At 36.8% G+C, this 16,727-nt stretch overlaps 1 long non-coding RNA gene across 2 annotated transcripts in view; it reads right to left on the reverse strand.

Moving 5' to 3' along the window:
• Positions 1-2,552: 2,552 nt before the first annotated feature.
• The window catches only part of LOC138419530 (uncharacterized), a 639,926-nt gene continuing 625,751 nt past the window's right edge, over positions 2,553-16,727 (reverse strand). The window contains exon 9 of one of the 2 annotated variants that reach the window (XR_011249001.1): positions 2,553-2,629. This is a non-coding gene — a long non-coding RNA (uncharacterized lncRNA). The remainder of the gene's footprint in view (positions 2,630-16,727) is intronic. The other variant, XR_011249004.1, reaches the window with a different exon arrangement.

A 16,727-nucleotide genomic window follows, 5' to 3' on the forward strand; every position in this document is an offset into this window, starting at 1 on the left:
GTTACTCCATGGAATCTAGCTTGCCAGGCTCCTTTCCTCTGTGCATGGAATTTTCCAGGCAAGAATACTGGAGTGGGTATCCATTCTTTTCTCCAGGGGATCTTTCTGATACAAGGATCAAATCTGGGTCTCCTGCACTGCAGCAGATTCTTTACTATCTGAGCTACTAGGGATGCCAAATTACTAGGTTCCAATTTAATCATTTATTTCTTTGTAATAACAATGAACTGAAGACCCCTGTACCACACAAATATCTTTCTCATTTATCATTTCATTTGTTGCCCATAACAACACTCTAAATTAATTCTCACCTCATTTAAAAATGAAGAATTTGTGACCATCTTAGGCCACTTATCTAGTAAGCAGGATCTGAACTGTGGATTTTCAGTTCTGCATGTTCTTCTTTATCTCTGTGTTTTACGTAACTGCACAGATTTTCTGTGGAATGGCTTAGAACATTTTTTTTCCTGTAGTTTCCATAAACAGCCAAAGAGTATTTTTTTTTCCTCATCTGTGGTATGCAATATCAAATAAAATTTTTAACTGTGAGATAAATGATAAGATACATCATTCATATTTTCTTATGGATGAATAATATCAATTCATTAAAATTAAGCAAATACGATGTGAAGTAAATGCAAGATACTATTTTTACTTTCTTGACTGGCAATTTATAAGTTTAATAACAAGACTATGGAGGAAATAGGTATTTGATTACACTAATTGTGGTAATATAAATTATAATATTTTTGAAGGGCAAGAATCTCCCTGTAATGTAGGAGACCAGGGTTTAATCCCTGGTTTGGGAAGATTCCCTGAGAAGGGAATGGCTACCCATTCCAGTATTCCTATCTGGAGAATTCCATGGACAGAGGAGTCTGACAGGCTACAGACCATGGGGTTGCAAAGAATTGGACATGACTGAGCGAGTTTCACAAAAAAAAAAAAAAAAAAAAAAAAATTAAAATGTAAAATGGATATTTCATTTGACTTAGCATTTTCACTCTAATGATTTAATTTATGTGCATATTATGGTAAAAGTGTTCATATATATATATGCATATATACATACATATATACACATATTTATTTTTACATTGCATTATTAACAATAACTTTGGGAATAAGGGGAAATGTCCATCATTTGAAGAATGGTTAAATGAATTATGGTATATGTATACACTGATATATCTTCAAAATAAATAAGAGGAGAAAGCACAATAAAAATATGTACAAATTTAATAAATTCCCCCTTGCTATAGAAATTATGTAGGTATTGGCATTTATTCATAAAAGTTATGAAGGAAACTGAGAATAATGCTTACATTTGGGGACAGGATCCAGGGGAGCATATGAAAGATGCTTATTTCTCATATGGTGCCCCTTCTGTACAGTCATGAATGATAACTACAGGCATTTATTACTCCCTAGCTAGAGTCACTTACTTGCAACAGTATGTTACATAATGGATCTCTAAGTTTCCCTCAGATTCCATGATCTATTATTGATCAGTAATAAGATAGTGCACACCATGTTAGGTTGTATCTTGAATATTTGCATTTTTCAAGATTTATGGACTATGTAATCTGATGGGACTAACAAATTCACTCTTTTAACTAGCAAACTCATCTTCACATTTAAAAATCCTAAGCATGAAATGGTTAAAACAGCTTCTGAGCATAGACGTGAAATAGACTCCCTCAAAATATACTTTCAAAGTGAAGTCGCTCAGTCTTGTCCAACTCTTTGCGACCCCATGGACTATAACCCCCTGGCTCCTCCGTCCATGGAGTTTTCCAGGCAAGAGTATTGGAGTGGGTTACCATTTTCTTCTCCAGAGTATCTCCCCAACCCAGGGATCAAACCCAGGTCTCCCACATAGTAAGCAAGACACTTTACTGTTTGAGCCACCAGGGACATCTATACTTTCAAATATACCTTCAAATAAACACCATAAATATGATTGCCTCCAATAATACTCCCATGACACTCAGCAACCTTCAATCTAGACATTATGCAAGATAAGATAATTTCTAGAACTACATTCCACTTTTTTTATCTTTGTCTTCATGTCTTGTACAGGAAATGTTATACAGATTAACTGCCATGAAGCCCTGAAAAAGACCATCACCAGAACTGAAGGGGGAAAATATTCATAGAAAGGTCAATAATTCAAATGACTATTTCAGAGACAATTTCCTTGTTGCCCAACAGAAAACCAAGTTCCAATATGAAGTAAAGCTTTTGGAAACACATTTGGGTAAGCAGTGAGGCAGATTCATATACACAGCAGAGGGAGCATCTGGAACCACTGATCTGCCTGAATTTGTTTCACTTGGTACATATCTATGGCACCCCACTCCAGTACTCTTGCCTGGAAAATCCCATGGATGGAGGAGCCTGGTAGGCTGCAGTCCATGGGGTCGCGAAGAGTCAGACACGACTGAGCGAATTCATTTTCACTTTTCACTTTCATGCACTGGAAAAGGAAATGGCAACCCATTCCAGTGTTCTTGCCTGGAGAATCCCAGGGACGGGGGAGCCTGGTGGGCTGCCGTCTATGGGGTCGTGCAGAGTCGGACACAACTGAAGCAACTCAGCAGCAGCAGCATTCACCATAGAACATTTGCTAAAAAAGAAAAAAAAAAATCAGTTGTGTGATATACTGAAAATGATTTCACAGATGATAATAAGGGAGAAAATCTGAGAAATCAATTTCTTTCTTATTTCTGCTTTGGAGAAAATAAAGAAATTAAAACGTTGAAATTACATATAGAAAAATGATGTCTGTGATAATCAAGACTTGGATGGATTTCAAAAGGTTATATGATTGAGAAATATAGAGAAATCAATACTTTTTAAACAAACTTCTTATTTAAAAATTACCCATCTTTTACCTATTTATTGGGCTTTTAATTGAAAGAAATGAAAATGAGATAGGAAGACACCAAGTGTAGATGGTGGACCTTAGATGATATCCCTTGGGAAGCAGCTGTAGCATAGTCATCATCATGTTAAATTTCCCCTGTGTTATGCTAGAATATTAAAGGAAAAGAAAAAAAGGTTTTAAAAAGGAGAACATTCCAAGTGAGCAATTTTAATTGACTGTAGTGATTTTTTTAATAATCAACAGTTTAGTAAGTGGTTAGAATAGAAGCTATCTGGATCACAGCCAGTCTTCAACGATGTTAAAGATCTAAAAGACTCATCAAGTAAAACCTAATGGATACCACAGAGTAGAAGGGCAGCTGTGCTTTCGTTTGTACATTTTCAAATCAGCAAAAACAATGTACAGTCCAAGTAATTCAATCAAAATATCAGCCTTCTAGTCTTAGATAAAAGTCCGCATTCTCTCAAATGCTTTTCTAATGTCTAGAGACAGAATACTGTTCTCCACCACTGAAGCACACAGAAACGTATTCGTGCTTACCTGTGTATATGTATTGTTGTTATTGTATAGTTGCTAAGTCATGTCCTACTCTTTTGCGACCCCATGGACTGTGGCCCATCAGGCTCCTCTGTTCATAGGATTTCCCATCCAAGAATACTGGAGTGGGTTGCCATTTACTTCTGCAAGGAATCTTCTTGACCCAGGGATCGAACATATGTCTTCTGTATCACAGGCAGATTCTTTACCATCTGAGCCACTAGGGAAGCCCATATGTATGTGTGTGTATTTATATATATGTATATATAAATATACAGTCCATAGGTCGCAAAGAGTTGGACATGATGTAAGTGACAGAGCACAACACAGCTTTATGTCTTTTCAGTGTTTAATACAATACCTGGAAGAGAGTGGGCACTCAGTAAATGTTTTTGGAATGCATGAATGAATAAGTGAAAATAGTATTAGGTTAGCTACTGTGCAAAAGAAAAAAGAAAGTGTAAATTGTCGTAGCAATGAAGTTTACAATCTAAGAAAAATAATGGACAAGTATACAAACTCAGATAACTTTTCAAGGCTACATATGGTAAATAATGAAGCACAGTCCTCCATGTTCAGATGCCAGAAAGTGTGCAGGTCTTTTCTATTAGTGGTGAAAAGCTATCTAAAACAGATTTTTAAAAATTGACATTCAGCAATCTCACAAATTCCCTACAAGGTAAACCAAGTAAGATAAAACAAAAACAACCCAATATTTCTCTGCCTCATGGGTGTGCTGGCAGCTTTGATTAATTAATATTCATAAAGCACTTTGAAGATGAAAAGTGATAAACATTATCTAACAGCCCTGTAAATGCAAATGTGTCAGATCTTATGAAATTTAACAGAAATTAGAGAGCGACAAACTACGCACTCACAAATTTAAAAAAAAAAAAAAAAAGCTCAACTAAGGCTTTGCATTTAAAGAGGCCAGAGAAGGGAGAAAAGACTTTTACACTATGGCAGAGAATCAATCTAATCTATACCCCACCCCCAACCCCACCAACACACACAATACTTAATTTAAAGAAGAAATACTTAATTTAAAGCCTGAAAGATGATGTACTTTGTAACAGCAGGTAATCAATGTTTTGTTAAAGCCAATGAATTACTATGCAGAAAAATGCAAATCACAATAAAACACATCACAAGCAAATTTAACCCTGCTCTGTTCTCAGTGGAGCAATTATCAAGCTTTGCTTGATAATTCAACTAGGGATGGGCAGTTTTACTTCTTGCTTGTGGAAACTGCAGACTCTCCCAACAGTTTTGCTTCATCCCCAGAAACACAAATATTTCAAAATCTCCCACACTGCCATTTTTTATAGTTCCATTTTTTAAATGCTTCTACTTCTCCACCCATTGACTTTTTGGATTGCCTGAACAGATATAACCTTTTCACACAAAGAGAGGAACTTCACACCATAGCATTTTTCTCCATTTTGTCTATCAGTTAGAAGGCTTGGATTTAATATCTTTGTCTGTTTGCAGACTGATTTTAAGTATTTAAAATTTATGTAAACTAGACATTTGATTAAAGAGCCAGAACTCTGGCCTTAATTCCAGGATGATTTTCAGCTGTTAGGTCAGGGCATGAGTTTGAGTTTACAGCAGAATTTTTGGCATCAAAAGGAGCAGGCATCTGTTGACAAATCCTTTTTAAAGAGTACTGTAATGGTGATAAATAATACCCACTGAAATTGAATGCAAGCATGAAGAAAAAAGTGTAAACAAGAAAAAATGGAACAAATACAGTGCAGTATGAGTTCTAAGAAACACTGTATGAAAAAATATATTAAAAGCAAATAGTAAATCCATTCTTAAACTGCCTTGAAAATACAACTTTTCAGTTACTAAAGAAAGGAGAGAGGAAGAAGCAGAAGCTATTATTGCTATTATAATCCATAATCTTATTTTATATTTGGGACTTGTGAACCTCTCATTTTAAAGGAGGCTTTAAAAGGCTTCACTGCTGTGTATTTTGCTAAATAAATATGGCAGAACAAATAAACCACAGACAATAATGTATTGTGAAGCTCTAAAGAGTTAGATCTTCACAATACATTATTGTCTGTGGTTTATTAAGGCTCAGTGCATTTTAATGTATATAGCAATTGGGTGTCTGTGACAAAATAAACTGGAATTGCTACAATTTTATATTGCTGATACCTTGAACACTTAGAAGCTAAGTGAATTTCCAGTGGATATACTTTGCCCAATTTATGAGTAATAGAATACATATGATAATCAACTTTTCCAATCCTTAAGCATTGGGCTTTGAAGATCAAATGAGATGCTTATATACAAAAGTGACTTAAAAGCCATAACAAATGCAAAAATATTAGATTTTAGTAGCTATTTCAAATGATGTAAACTCTTTGAAAAAAAGAACGAAATATTGACCTGTCCACATCGGATTCACAAGCCATTAATATTCATCAACATCATTGTGATTCCTATTTTTTTCATGAACTAATCAAAGACACCTTTTCAGTCCATCTGTTCACATTAAACAAGTTATAAGCAAAGACCTCATTTAACAAAATAGAGGATATGAAGGGGAGGGGAATGTTTCTTGCTTGATATCCCTGACTTATGTCTGTTTTATTCAATTTGTAACTTTGGGAGAGTAGGTAATAAATATCTTATGAAACTACAAATTTCTTTAGACTATTCATCCACTTAATAAGTGAGTAATACCCCCATTATATGGGTATCTCCCATATAATGTCTTCCTAACCCAAGAACTACAGTGGTCCTTAATAGTTTAATAGGTAGGGAGAAAACTAAAATCCTGGTATCTTAAACTGTTTATTGAATTGCATTTTTTTCTTATAAATCACATTAAGAATGGTGGTTACATGTATTTAAAATTTCCATTTACTGTATGTATTGATTATATATAGTATGCATGTTATTTATATATATATATACATGATTACTTAGCTTTTTAATGTTAATATTGAGGAAATTATTATAAGGATACCTTGTTTTTGCCTTTTTCCTTATTGAGGTTTGCAGATACTGTGGCTTTTTTTTTTTTTTTTTACTAATTGAAGGTTTGAGGCAATCCTAGATTTAAAGTCTGTTGATGTCATTTTTCCAACACTATTTGCTCACTTCCTATCTCTGTATCACATTTTGGTAATTTTGGCAATATGCCCTAACTTTATTATTATTACTTTTATTATATTTGTTATGGTGATCTGTGATCAGTGATCTTTGATATTGCTACTATAACTTTCTGAAGGTTCAAGAGATGATTAGCATTTTTTAGCAATAAAGCATTTTTTAAATTAAGATATTTATGTACTTTGAGGAGTTTTTTTAGACCTAATGATATTGCACACTTAATAAACTATGGTATGAGATAAACAAAATGTTTATATGCACTGGGGAACCAAAATATTCACGACTTTTTTATCGCAACATTTGCTTTATTGGGGTCATCTAGAAATGAACCTGGAGAAGGCAATGGCACCCCACTCCAGTACTCTTGCCTGGAAAATCCCATGGACGGAGGAGCCTGGTGGTCTGCAGTCCATGGGGTCGCTAAGGGTCCAACACAACTGAGCAACTTCACTTTCACTTTTCACTTTCATGCATTGGAGAAGGAAATGGCAACCCACTCCAGTGTTCTTGCCTGGAGAATCCCAGGGATGAGGGAGCCTGGTGGGCTGCCGTCTATGGGGTCACACAGAGTCGGACACAACTGAAGTGACTTAGCAGTAGCAGTAGCAGAAATGAACCTGCAATATTGCTGAAGGATGCCTGTGTTTAAAGTATTTTTTTTAGTAAAAATTGTTTTCTAATTTGAGAAACAACTCTGCAAGTTAACTTTTGTGTGTTGAGAACTATCTGTTCAGTAAAATCTATTACAAAGACCCTTTGAGCACCATGAGTCTGGTTATTCCTGGGTCAGATCATAATTTAAGGAGCTGTAACAAAAGGATCATAAACAAAGCTTCGTGTTCACTAACATCTGTTTCTAACTACAGTGTCCTCCCTGTTGACCTCATAGCACTCCTGTCTTTAGTCAGTGCCCAGACCCTGCAGAGGCTGCATGCCACAGTCAATACTCTCTGTATTCCTCAAATGCAAATTAACACCTGTTCTCCTCACTGGAATATGACCAGGCAATAAGTAGTAGCTACATCTGTTTCTCCAATGTCAACTTTTAATTGCCTTCTCCTTTATTTTTGTCTATATGTTTTTAAAATTAAATCTAAATTGGTGTATAATTAGTATTGTTTTAATGACTTAAGAGACCAGATGAAAACTCTGATTTTTTATATTCTTTACATTGGATTACATTGTATGCTTTTACAAAAGCAAGGAAGACCCACATACAAATTTAATCACTGTAACTAAAGTGAGGGGCTTCCCTCATGGCTCAGATGATAAAGTGTCTGCCTGCAATGCGGGAGACCCAGGTTAGATCCCTGGGTCAGGAAGATCCCCTGGAGAAGGAAATGGCAACCCACTCCAGTACTCTTGCCTGGAAAATTCCATGGACTGAGAAGCCTGGTAGGCTACAGTTCATGGGGTTGCCCAGGCTTATAGACTCTAAAAAATAAATTAAATGTTATTTAAATTTTTTCCTTCTCATTCCTTTAACATGATTTAATAAAGTTGTCTAATATTTAGTGTTTGATTGTTGATGACCAATGTTTCTTTACCTACAACCTTTTGTTAAAGTTAGCTATAATGATAGATAGATACAGGTTGATAGAATTTCTACAAGTATCTATAAATATGTGATTGTTCTCACACATACATTAGAAGAAAATCATATAATTTTAATAAGAATGAAAAAATTGATTCTGAAAGTTGTAAAATAATAAAAATATACACAACTGAATTCACTATGAATAGTGCTATTAAAATGTCATAAATGTCACATAGTAATTTCTACTTTGGCCAAGATAAAGTAACCCTTCCACCTTAAACAATAATAAAAAACTAAATATTTACGAAATAATGGTTTTCAAGACATTGGACATCAGGCCACATGAGATAGAAATTCCTGAAAGATGAACAACAAATGAGGTAAGTTCTACCACTGTCCCTCCTTAATGTATTTAGAGAGTTTCTAGGCTGCGACATAGGGAGGGAAACTGAGGTAGAGCCCAACATCTGATGTGAGTTGAGGAGTCAGACCTGAAAGTCTCAGGTGGCCAAGGAAGCATGGGTTTTCATGACAAACTATTGAAGAGGAGAGAACCGCCTGGGAAGAACTCCAGAGACAGGCAGAAGTGTCCCTTTGAGTATCTGTCACATACAGCAGAGGTATTATCAGTGCTCGTATGAGATAAAACCACCTGAGAATCAGGAAAGAATCACCCAAAAGGTATTGAGGGAACAGTACCAAGAACTCACAAAAAGCTGGAAATTATGCCCATTCCTACCATCCAGACTAGAAGATATAATTCACTGACATAGGGCACAATACTCAATCTTGACTCTGTATCAAGGAATAATCAGACTTCCACTACATTTGACTTCAGTCTAGCCTATCAAATCTTAAAAGTGAAGTTATTCAGTGATGTCCAACTCTTTGCGACCCCATGAACCATAGTCCACCAGGCTTCTCCATCCATGGCATTTTCTAGGCAAGAGTACTGGAGTGGGTTGCCATTTCCTTCTCCAGGGGATCTTCCTGACCCACAGATCGAACCTCGGTCTTCCGCATTGTGGGCAGACACTCTGAGCCACCAGGGAATCCCAAATCTTAAAGACAAAACCAAAAAGAATTAGAGTCTTTACAAATTACTTGAAGCCCAGAAAAAAACTGAAGCACACATAGAAATACAGAAATATTCAGCACCCAACAAGATGAAATTCACAATAATTGGCATTCAGTTAAAAGTTACCAGACATGCAAAGAAGCAAGAAACTGTAGCCCATAATAAAGAGAAAAATTGAAAACAACCGAAATAAGGCAGAACCAATGCAGATGTTAAAATTAAAAATAAGCACACTCAAGCAGTGATTCATTGTAAATTTCACATGTTGAAAATGTAGACATAGGTAAGATACAGAAAGAGACTAAAATTAAAAAAGAATTAGAGATTCAAACTATATCTGAAGCAAAAGAAATATGAGTAGAATAAGGAAGATTCTAGATAGCATATTAAAAAGCAGAGATATTACTTTGCCAACAAAGGTCTGTCTAGTCAAGGCTATGGTTTTCCAGTGGTCATGTACGGATGTGAGAGTTGGACTGTGAAGAAAGCTGAGCGTCAAAATATTGATGCTTTTGAACTGTGGTGCTGGAGAAGACTCTTGCAAGTCCCTTGGACTGCACGGAGATCCAACCAGTCCATCTTAAAGGAGACCAGTCCTGGGTGTTTCTTGGAAGGACTGATGCTGAGGCTGAAACTCCAATACTTTGGCCACCTCATGCGAAGAGTTGACTCATTGGAAAAGACCCTGATGCTGGGAGGGACTGGGGGCAGGAGGAGAAGGGATGACAGAGGATGAGATGGCTGGATGGCATCACTGACTTGATGCGCATGAGTTTGGTGAACTCTGGGAGTTGGTGATGGACAGGGAGGCCTGGCATACTGCAGTTCATGGGGTCGCAAAGAGTCGGACACAACTGAGCGACTGAACTGAACTGAACTGAAGGAAGATTAGACACTGAAGAAGAAAGGAATGCAACTCACACAGAAAAAAAGAGAATTGAAAGAAATGAGCTGTGGGATAACCGCAGAAGCCTAATGTGTGCAATTGGAGTCTGTGAGGAGGAAAGGGAAGTGATTAAAGAAAGTATTTAAAGAAGAAAAGCTAAGTATGTTCCAAATTTGAGGAAAACCACAAATCCATAGACACAAGACATGCAGTAAATTTAAAAAAAAAATGAAGCATCAAGAAAATTATACCAAGGCACATCATAATCAATTTCTCAAAACAAGTCATAGAAAATCTTATAAGCAGTTAGAAAAAAAGAAGCATATGTACAAGAGGAAAACATTAAGTGTGATTGAACATTTCTCATCAGAATCAATACAAATATGGAGACAATGGAATAACATTTTTAAAGCATGGAAAGCAAAACCTGCCAATCTAGAATTCTAGATTGAATAAAGTATTTTTCATACTTGAAGAAGAACTAAAGACTTTTTCATGCATAAAAAATGGAAAGCATTCATCTCAAATAGATGAGTATGACATAAAATAAATGTTAAAAGAGGTCCTTTAAACCAAAGGATAATTGAAATAGATACAACTTTCTAATCTACATAAAGAAATTGAGCACAGAAATAATTAAAAGAGTAAACATAAAAAAGTTTTCTGAATTATTTAAATAGGTTTAAAACGTAGTTGTTAAAAACAAAAATACAATCTACTATAGAGCTTATAACACATATAAAAAATGAAATACTTGACAGCAGTGGGCCAAAGTCTAAGAGAGGAGACATAAAAGTATGCTCTGGTAAAGTTCTTGCTCCATGTGATACATGGTTAAAGACCACTTGAAGTAGACTGTGATAAGTTAAAGATGTATACTATAGACACTAAGGCAACCACCGAAATAGTCAAACAAAAAGTTATAGCTAATAAACTTACAAAAAAGAAAAAAAGTCATAAAACATACTGAACTAATCAATAGAAGACAGAAAAAGAGAATAATGGGACAAAAAAGAGATAAAACAAACAGAAAACAAAAACAAGATACATGTAAATATAAACATCTCAATAACCACATTAATGATAAATGGTCAATATACTTCAAATAAATATGCCAACTGTTGTGCCCAAGTTCTTCAGTGGATTATCTCATTTAATTTTCAAAAAAAAAAATCTATGAGGAGATCACTGCTCTGATCTCATCTTACATATGTTCAGTGAAATTATTTCATTTGCTTTTCTTTTTGTTGCAAAGAATCTACAAGTCCAGGCTCTCAAAATCAGAATAACTCTACTTCCTCTGGGATATAAAAACCATGAAATACATGTGTGCATGCTCAGTTGTGCCCAACTCTTTGTGACCTCATGGATTGTAGCCCACCAGGCTCCTCTGTCCATGGAATTTTACAGGCAAGCATCCTGGAGTTAGTTGCCATTTTCTTCCCAACTCAAGTAGTGAATCCAAGTCTCCTGCTTGGCAGGTGGATTCTTTACCACTGAGCCACCTGGGAAGCCCAATGTTTTACAAATGTTAAACGCTTTAACAGTTTCAATGATCATGTCATAATTTTTATCACATCCACACTACATATTTCTTCACACTGATTAATGCACACCCTATGAGAAACCAAAACCCTTTTTGGCTTATTTGCTGCTGCTGCTGCTGCTGCTGCTAAGTCACTTCAGTCTTGTCTGACTCTGTGTGACCCCATAGACGGCAGCCCGCCAGGCTCCCCCGTCCCTGGGATTCTCCAGGCAAGAACACTGGAGTGGACTGCCATTTCCTTCTCCAATGCACGAAAGTGAAAAGTGAAAGTGAAGTCGCTCAGTCATGTCCGACTCTTAGCGACCCCATGGACTGCGGCCCACCAGGCTCCTCCATCCATGGGATTTTCCAGGCAAGAGTACTGGAGTGGGGTGCCATTGCCTTCTCTGTTTGGCTTATTTATTTGTGATAATGTTTAGAATTATGGTGCCAAATCTCTAAATTTGCTATTTACACAGTCCATAATTTTCTAGAATCAATCTTGCCACACTGGATGACTTTCTCAAATACCTGTGGCCCCAATAATCAGTATAATCACAGCAATAAACTCAAAATGACCTTCCCACCTAATCTAGTACAAACAATTAATGTCCGTATTGCCCTCACCACATTCTGTTCATGCATTGACGTTTTCATTTATCTTCCTTGATTGAAGCTGGCAGGTAGAATTTAGATAAAAATCATGTGGTTTAAGTGAGGAGTAATAAGCAAATCTTTAAGAGACGTTGCAAAATATGAAATCAAAACCATCATGCAGAATGTAGTCAGAAATCTTGATACTAGAATAGACTACAAAACATCATCTTTTAAAGTAGAAAACTCAGGGACTTCCTGGTGGATCAGTGGTTAAGAAGTCTGCACTCCCAATGTAGGAGGCTCAGGTTAGATCCTGGTCAGGTTCCTAGGTCCCCCATGCCACAACTAAGACCTGGCACAGACAAATTTAAAAAATAATAAATCAATAAAAATTAAGTAGGGAACTGATATTACACTGAGAATTGCTACCTGATGGGCACTGTGCTGTACATTGTATATTCATCACATCCTCATATCACTAAAATGTAAGATACTTTTGTCTGAGGAGGCCTTACAAATAGCTGTGAAAAGAAGAGAAGTGAAAAGCAATGGAGAAAAGGAAAGATATTCCCATCTGCATGCAGAGTTCCAAAGAATAGCAAGGAGAGATAAGAACACCTTCTTCAGCGATCAATGCAAAGAAATAGAGGAAAATTATAGAATGGGAAAGACTAGAGATCTCTTCAAGAAAATTAGAGATACCAAGGGAACATTTCATGCAAACATGGGCTCGATAAAGGACAGAAATGGTAGGGACCTAACAGAAGCAGAAGATATTAAGAAGAGGTGGCAAGAATACACAAAAGAACTGTACAAAAAAGATCTTCACGATCCAGATAATCGTGATGGTGTGATCACTCACCTAGAGCCAGACATGGAATGTGAAGTCAAGTGGGCCTTAGAAAGCATCACTGCGAACACAGCTAGTGGAGGTGATGGAATTCCAGTTGAGCTATTTCAAATCCTAAAAGATGATGCTGTGAAAGCTCAATATGCCAGCAAATTTGGAAAACTTGGCAGTGGCCACAGGACTGAAAAAGGTCAGTTTTCATTCCAATCCCAAAGAAAGGCAATGCCAAAGAATGCTCAAACTACCGCACAATTGCACTCATCTCACACACTAGTAAAGTAACGCTCAAAATTCTCCAAGCCCAGCTTTAGCAATACAGGAACCGTGAACTTCCAGATGTTCAAGCTGGTTTTAGAAGAGTCATAGGAACCAGAGACCAAATTGCCAACATCCACTGGATCATCAAAAAAGCAAGAGTTCCAGAAAACAACTATTTCTGCTCTACTGACTCTGCCAAAGCCTTTGACTGTGTGGATCACAATAAACTGTGGAAAATTCTGAAAGAGATGGGAATACCAGACCACCTGACCTGCCTCTTGAGAAATCTATATGCAAGTCAGGAAGTAACAGTTAGAACTGGACATGGAACAACAGACTGGTTCCAAATAAGAAAAGGAGTATGTCAAGGCTGTATATTGTCACCCTGCTTATTTAACTTATATGCAGAGTACATCATGAGAAATGCTGGCCTGGAAGAAGCACAAGCTGGAATCAAGATTGCCAGGAGAATCATCAGTAACCTCAGATATACAGATGACACCACCCTTATGGCAGAAAGTGAAGACAAACGAAAAAGTCTCTTGATGAAAGTGAAAGAGGAGAGTGAAAAAGTTGGCTTAAAGCTCAACATTCAGAAAACGAAGATCATGGCATCTGGTCCCATCACTTCATGGGAAATAGATGGGGAAACAGTGGAAACAGTGTCAGACTTTACATTTTGGGGCTCCAAAATCACTGCAGATGGTGATTGCAGCCATGAAATTAAAAGATGCTTACTCTCTGGAAGGAAAGTTATGACCAACCTAGTTAGCGTATTAAAAAGCAGAGATATTACTTTGCCAACAGGGGTCTGTCAAGTCAAGGCTATGGTTTTTCCAGTAGTCATGTATGGATGTGAGAGTTGGACTGTGAATAAAGCTGAGAGCCAAAGAATTGATGCTTTTGAACTGTGGTGTTGGAGAAGACTCTTGAGAGTCCCTTGGACTGCAAGGAGATCCAACCAGTCCATCCTAAAGGAGATCAGTCCTGAGTGTTCATTGGAAGGACTGATGCTGAGGCTGAAACTCCATTACTTTGGCCACTTCATGGAAAGTGACTCATGGAAAGTAACTCAATGGAAAAGACTCTGATGCTGGGAGGGATTGGGTGCAGGATGAGAAGGAGATGACAGAGGATGAGATGGCTGGATGGCATCACGGACTTGATGCACATGAGTTTGGGTGAACTCTGGGAGTTGGTGATGGACTGGAAGGCCTGTCGTGTTGTGATTCATGGGGTCACAAAGAGCTGTACACGACTGAGCGACTGAACTGACTGAACTGAAGATACTTTTGAAATATTAATTGACAATATGTATTTTCCATAGTTCCTTCTCCCTTCTGGCCACTTGCTCATTGAGTCAGTGAGTGTTCCCTTCTCATGGAAAGAATGATATGAGGGATCACAGAAATAAATACACACAGATTATTGGATTTCAAATATTTAATTATCAAGAGAATGTGAGGAACTCATACAATATAGATAAGTAACCCTAATGAATAAGAAAGAATTTATCCACCCAGGGAGTGTAAAGAGGGAAAGGGATGGGAAGAGATGTTAGGGATGCAAATGGATACATGGGAACTGGTCACAATGAGGATAAGGGGTTCAGACATAGAAGAAGCTTATGGAAAGGAAATGATCCATCAACCAATGACCTCTAACCTTGGCTCCAAAGCACACCACCTGTTGCCAGTGACACTGTAGGAGCACAGTTCTTTTTCAAATCTGCCCTGGTTCAGTTTGCTTAAGTACATAATATTGGCATCTAGGAAATACATTAATTATACTGTCTAGTGGTGTCCACTGAGGATTTCTCTTTGATTGCATCAACATGGTACTAGCTGACTGTCTGGAAGAGTTAATGACCTTTTCAGGTTCTCCTATACTTTGTCCAAGAGATCCCTAATTTCTCTATTGATTTTCATCAGCAAAGTACAGTTGCATCTATATTACTCCCTTCCATGGAAGACTGGTTTCTGGACTTATGGAGAATGACTGAAATGAGGAAGGAGAAAACTCTTAATTTTATTCTTGTATTTGACTTAATAAATCAGTTTTGTCTCTTGATCCAACTTAGAGGTAAAACATATCATGTTATAGTTAAAACTTATAGTGGTTTTCCTATATGATAACATGATATGATATGATAATACGATCTGAGCCTCCAGTGGCTTCAGTGAACTTCACTTGTAAGATTAAGCAGCGGGCTAAATTTGGCTTCCAGACTCTAATTAGACAATAACTTTTATAAGTAACTATTGAACCCCCTGATTGCTCAGACAGCAAAGTATCTGTCTACAATGAGGAGATCCAGTTTCGATCCCTGGGTCAGGAGGATCCCCTTGAGAAGGGAATGGCAAAGTACTCCAATATTCTTGCCTGGAGAATCCCATAGACAAAGGAGCCTGGCAGGCTACAGTCCACGTCAATGGGGTTGCAAGCAGGAGGACATTACTGAGCAACTAATATTTTCACTTTTATAAATAGTAAACTAATATCAAGAATTACCTACCAAATAAACTCTATATCCATAAAATTTTATAAGAGAGTTTATCAGACTGAAAGAATAGATACCATAATCAACTGTTCCCAAGTAAAGAAAAGGAGGGTAAAGATCCAAAACTCGTTTTTGTTTACCACCTGAACCACCAGTGTAAAGATTCTACTAACAAAGAAGAGTGATAAAGAATCTGCCTGTCATGCAGGAGACCCAGGTTCCATCTGTGGGTCAGGAAGATCCCCTGGAGAAGGGAATGGTTACCCATTCCAGTATTCTTGCCTGGAGAATGTCATGGACAGAGGAGCCTGGCAGTCTACAATCCTTGGGGTTGCAAAGAGTTGGACATGACTGAGCAACTATCATTCTCACTTACAACAAAACTAGAAAAAATAATGTCAGATTGGACAATTTTAAGCCAATTTCACATAGAAATGAATGTTATAAACAATCACTAAGCCAAATCCAGCCATATATTAAAAAAAATAATACAACCAAATTTAGTTTCATCCCAGGGATGCCTAGATTAAAATAGGAACATTATATGAATATATCAAATCATCAAATGAAATATCAGATAACGTACATTTGGCCATACTCAAAACTCTTAGTAAAGTAGGGATTGAAAGTAAATTGTTTAACTTGATTAAGAGTACAGACTGACTTCACAATATTTTTACAGTTAATGATCTAAAAGAAATAGCATTCCCATGCAGACGAGAGACCAAGAAAAAATAGTTAGTACTACTTCCAAATTTTACTTGGAGGACTAACATAATGAGACAAGAAGAAATAAGAGAGATAAAGGTTGGAAAGAAAGAATCTAGATTACTACTATACTCCAAATATATAACAGCCTACAAGGAGAATCTAAGTGATTTTATAGACAGACATTGAAAATAATAAACATATTCAGCATTGTATGACATAAGCTCAT

The sequence above is a fragment of the Ovis canadensis genome, chromosome 1 (assembly GCF_042477335.2).
Source record: "Ovis canadensis isolate MfBH-ARS-UI-01 breed Bighorn chromosome 1, ARS-UI_OviCan_v2, whole genome shotgun sequence".
In the NCBI taxonomy this organism is placed as follows: domain Eukaryota; kingdom Metazoa; phylum Chordata; class Mammalia; order Artiodactyla; family Bovidae; genus Ovis; species Ovis canadensis.